Below are 5,769 nucleotides of genomic sequence, written 5' to 3' on the forward strand. Positions count from 1 at the left end.
TTTTAAGTCCTCTTCACTTTCAGCCAGCAAGGTTGTATCATCTGCATATTGCATGCAGTTGTTAATGAGTCTTCCTCCAATTCTGAGGCCACGTTTTTCTTCATAGAACCCAGCTTCTCGGATATTTTGCTCAGCGTACAGGTTGAATAAGTATGGTGAAAGAATACAACCTTGTCACACACCTTTCTTAATTTTAAACCATTCAATGTTCCCATGTTCTGTTCAAACAAATGCCTCTTCGTCCAGGTATAGATTCCTCTTGAGCACAATTAAGCATTAGAATCCTGGAAATCTACTACAGGTTGGCTCCACCCCAAACCTCAGTGCTACCTCCAAGAGCTGTTACCATCATCCCTGGCAGGACTCTTTTAAGCTCTTTAACTATTAGACAAAATGTCACAGAAACAGTTGGGCTCTTCCCATGTTTCAACCAAGCCAGACACTGCCCCTCTTGGGCCCTGAGTCTTCTAGCCATCAAATGACAAGCTAGATAATATCAGGACTTTGCAACCATTCTGCAACAGCATAGATGATCCCAGCCAGCTTCTGGCTGGTCTACTTTCAATATCGCATGACGATTTTGTTTACTTGGGGAAAAAAACAATGTATGAAAATCACTAAGTGAGAACACATCTTAGAGTTTCCGGCGCCTGCAGAGTAAGTAGCAAAAGGATGTCGGAGATGCTGGTGGTTTGGAGATGGTGCCAAAAAGGAGAAGGCTCAAATCTGTTTCTGAGTCATCCCATCCTAGTCAATCCCCAACTCGGGCTTTGATCGGAGCAGCAAGAAGACAGGAACATGGTTCAGCCAGGATATGGCAAGGAGCTTGCCATGGTATGAATCGTGCCCCCTTAAAATCTGTGTCTGCTTGGTTGGAATGTGATTATCAGTGGTTTGGTAGTTATGTGATGACCCCCATGATGTGAGAGAATAAGAGGATCAAGAGTGGGATGTTGTTGTTGTTGTTAAGTGCTGTTGAGTTAGTTCCAACTCATAGCAACCCTATAAAGTGTCTCCAAGGAGTGGCTGGGGGGTTTGAACCACCGACCTTTCAATTCAAACAGACCCTGTGGTCCAGTGCTTATCCTAAGCACCACACCAGGACTCTAAGAGTGGGATGTTGTTGTTGTTGGTAAGTGCCAAGGAGTCGGTTCCGACCCACAGTGACCCTGCATTGGATTTCCTAGGAGCAGCTGGTCAGCTTGAACCACTGACCTTGCGGTTCAAACCAACTCCAACACATTAATCCACAGTGGCACATCCCATCACAGCCCTGATTCAAGTAAAGGAGTTTCCCGGAGATGTGGCCTGCAACACTTTTTATCTTTTTTCTCTTGTTGTTGTTGTTGTTATTAAGTGCCGTGGAGTCAGTTCCAACTCATAGCGACCATGCACAGGGTTTCTGAGGCTGTAAATCTTTACGGGAGCAGAACCACTGGTAGTTTCGAACTGCTGACCTTGCGGTTCACAGTCCAATTCGTAACCACTACGCTACCAGAGCTCCTTTTGTTTCTCTTGTTAAGTGCCATCAAATCAGTTCCAACCCATAGCAACCCTGTATAGGATTTCTGGGGAGCGACTGGTGAGTTTGAACTGCCGACTTTGTGGTTCAAATCAACCTTGCAGTCCTGTACTTATCCTACACTGCCACACCAGAAGTCCATACTTTTTAATCTTAAAAGAGACCAAAGGAGAGAGAAGTGAGTACAGGAGGGGGACCTATTATCAGCTAAGAAGAGCCGGCAGTGGAGCGTATCCTTTAGACCTGGGGTCCCTGAACTGTGAAGCTCCTAGGACCAGGGGAAGAGTGGTGCCAACATGCAGGGAGCTCTCTAAGGAATGCTGCCTCTACAGATACAGAAAGGAGGAAAGGACTTTCTCCAGAGCCAACAAAGACAGAAACCTATCCCCTAGAGCTGGTGCTCTGAATGTGGACTTCTGTCCTCCTAAACTGTGTGAGAATACACTTCTGTTTGTAAAAGTGACCCCCTTGTGATACTTCTGCCATAGTAGAACTAGAGAACAAAGACAGAGGGTCACTAAGAGAGTGGCTCAGAACAGAGTGGTCCAATGACCCCACAGTCCATTATTGTGCTACATCCTCAGCCCTCACCTAGCCATCTCTCACTTCCTGTCACCATCTGACTTTACAGATGATAAAACTGAGGCCCAGAGAAGGTGCCTGGCTCCCCAAGGCCTCCACTCTCTCTTGTACCCATTCAACAAGCATCCACACAGCGCCACCCAGTCTCTTAGAGCACAAGAAAGACCTGGGCCCCTCTTGTATTTAAAGGGTCCTGTATGTGAGCCACTTTGGACCTTTCTTCATCTTTTAAAAGGTCAAAAACAGGCTCACACACAAATCAGGGTGCAATTCAGTGGGCACATGTAACAAATTAACACGTCGCACACCACCACAAGAGCAATAAAGCCATGTAATTGTGCTATTCACAAGGTAATTAAAGGATTTATGAAAAATAAAAAGGATGCTAATGTATAGCTCATCAAGAGGGACGTGTTCCAAGTATGGGCCATAAGTTTAGATCTGTGTCACAAATGTCACCACTTTTCCGTGCTGTTGAGATATTTCTGTGGATAGAGGTAGGACCCTCTGAATATGAGGACAAGATGAAATGGTCCCACTGGCATTGACTGGAAGCCAAGCCTTCCAGGATATGGGACAAAGAGGAAACAATCTATGGGCTGACTGGCAATCCAGTAATACTGCCAGCTTGAAGAAGTAACCATTATCCAGAGGCAGAAGCGACTTCCAACGCAGAAAGCTATTCTCTCTAACCTAAGAGTCTTGGAGAAACTGATTCTACCATTCTTTGCTCTTGCTCCCTAGACTGGGCCGCAAGATCATGGCGTCCATGGCTTGACCTGCCTACCCTCTGAGGCCAGGATGAGTCACAGAACCTAGAGAGAAGACAGGGCCTGGGGGAAGCCAACCTTGACCACTGTGGCCCCCAGTGACTCAGTAGTCATCTTGCCAAGATCCAGACTTCCCCTCAAAGAATTGAGACCCCCATGCACCCTCACATCAACGGAATCAGAACACATTAGAACCCAGTTTTTCCTCCCCGGAGCCTCGTGTCTCAGCAAAGCCAACTAATTCAGATTTAACCTCCCTCTTAATGGGGCTCGTTGCTGAGCCTTCTAATTAATGCCACATGTTTCCTTCAGTTGTCATCCTGAATAAATGTTTACAAAGCTATTAACGTACTGTATTTGTAAACCCGGACCGCTGGGCTTTGGGGAGTCATGTGGTATGCATTTTCTCCTCAAAGATGGAAAAGGCTTAGCAATAATAAATACATTGTTTTGCAGGGATGGGAGCAAGGCGTTGCCTGAAAAAAATAATTTATTGCAAGCTTCCTCAGACAACGTGGCTGTGTGTACGTGAGGAATCGAAGCTTTCCCCGAGCTTAGAAGAAGAGCTGTGAGGAGCCAGATTTGGCCCAGGTGGGGACTTGGACCAGAAGTCTAGGGGAAGATGAAAATAAAATAACAACACTGATTGCGGCCCAAAGACTTGATTCTGGTTCCAGCCCCTCCATTCATCAGCTTTGTGATATTGGGCAAATCATTTGGTTCGTCTTGGGAACTCGATTTTCCCATCTGAAAAATGGAGTTTGGCTTCTCTAAAACATTTTGTCTTTGATTCAGCATTCTAGTCTGAATTCATCTCTTCTCCAGCCTCTTACCCCAAATGATTTTGTGTATACTCTTCAAAGGTCTACCATGGTCGTGTTGTGATGTTGTGAGCTACCAGCAAGGTGACCCCAACTCACGGTGACCCCATGCACAGTAGAACAAAATGCTGCTCAGTCCTGCATCGTCCACACAATGGGTTGCAGATTGCACCATTGTGAGCCATAGGATTTTTACTGGCTGCTTTTCAGAAGTAGATCGCCAGACCTTTCTTCCTTGGTTGCCTTAATCTGGAAGTGCCATTGATGCCTGTTACATATCACATTCACACACAAGCTTCTGCTGGCAGGTGGATGGTGAACGTGCTTGAGCTGCATCAGCTGGGAATTGGTTCTGGGTCTCCTAGTTTGAAGGCGAAGATATGCTCAAAAACAACCTGTGAGCCCCCACTGTACTAAATATAAAGTCTTAACCCTGAATCTCAGACCCACTGTTGCTGTTGTTAAGTGCCGTCAAGTCTGTTCCAACCCATAGCGACCCTATATAGGGTTTCTAAGGAGCAGCTGGTGAGCTTGAACCACTGACCTTGCAGTTCAAACAGCTTTGCAGTCTGATGCATTAAACCAAAGCGCCACACCAGGACTCCTCAGACCCACCACAGTCTGCCAGCTGAACCCTCCAGCCACAACTGCATCACTCCTGCCTCATGTTTCAGCTATGCTAAATGTATTCTATCGTTCCCAAAAGGTACCAAGCTCCAGCTTGCTTCTAAGTCTTTACTTATGCTGAATTCTCTACCAGGAGCCCACGGTGTTAGCCCAGTCCCCTTTATGTCTCATTTTGTCCTGCCTCCATTTATCTGTCCCCTTCCCTAGTCGCTTACTTTATGGTTCACATAGCTTTCACAAGTCGGCCCGCAGCACCCAGAACATCTCCTCTCTTAACAGCAGTCTCCCTTCCCGAGAGTACGTGAATGAGCTCCCAAAGAGCAGGGGTGGGGCCGTTTTCTTCAGCGCTGTGTCCTACTGCCTCCTGAGTGCCCAGCACGGCTGGAGGAATGTTACGTGATAATAAGGATGAGGCAGGGACCTTTCTGGATGCTCTTCAGCTCCAGGGATTTGGCCATAAGCACACAATTAGACAATGCAAAAGGAAGAACAAAGGAGAATCAATGCGTTTGATGTGTAGCATTGGTACGGACTATTAAAATACCACGGACTGTCAGAAGAATAGACAAATCTGTCTTAGGAGAAGTACAGCTAGAATGCGCCTCAGCCACAAAAATGGTGAGACGTCACCAATCGTACTTGGTCAAAGAGTCTGCGGAAAAGAGGAAGACTCTCAATGACACAGTTTGACGCAGTGACTGCAGAAATGGGCTCAAAAATAACAATTGTGAGAATGACCCAGGACGAGTCAAGGTTTCATTCTGTGATTTATAAGGTTGCTATGAGTCAGAACCAACTCAACAGCACCCAACAACAACATACACACAATCTTGCCGTATTCTTTCTGTTTCTCTCTGTAGTGCTAATGCGCTCAGAGACGTTAAGTAACTGGCCCAATATCACACAACTAGTTGAGAGCCAGAGTTGCGATCTGAACCAAAGACCACTAGTCTCTAAAGACTCAGACTCTCAACTACTGCAATACCCAAACTTCAAGAAATGCCACCAATACCAGTGCCACCACCACCTCTGCCCATTCACCCACCTACCCACCTAAGTCTGACCTGATACCTCACACTTGCCTAAGTACTTGACTCAATGGTTCCCTAAGACGTGCAAGGCAGGACTCTTTGAATACAAGTGATAAAAAGTTGAATCAAACAAAAAATAATCAATAGAGGAGTGGGACAGAAATAGTAACTCGTCTATCAAAACACAGCAACAGTAGGGGAGAAATTGACCTTAGGGATACCCAGTACTAAGGACTCAGACACTGACTGGTACCTACCGCCTACTTTTCCCATCACTCCTACTTTTCATTTGCTTACTTCAGACCAGTTGTCACCAAGAAGCTCTTGGCAATATGGTTGCATCTGAAAGACAAAAAAAAAAAAAAAAAAAAAAAAAAAAAAAAAAATTCCTAGGGAAGCAAATTGATTGGACAAGC

The sequence above is a fragment of the Chrysochloris asiatica genome, unplaced genomic scaffold (assembly GCF_000296735.1).
Source record: "Chrysochloris asiatica unplaced genomic scaffold, ChrAsi1.0 scaffold00078, whole genome shotgun sequence".
NCBI classification, from domain to species: domain Eukaryota; kingdom Metazoa; phylum Chordata; class Mammalia; order Afrosoricida; family Chrysochloridae; genus Chrysochloris; species Chrysochloris asiatica.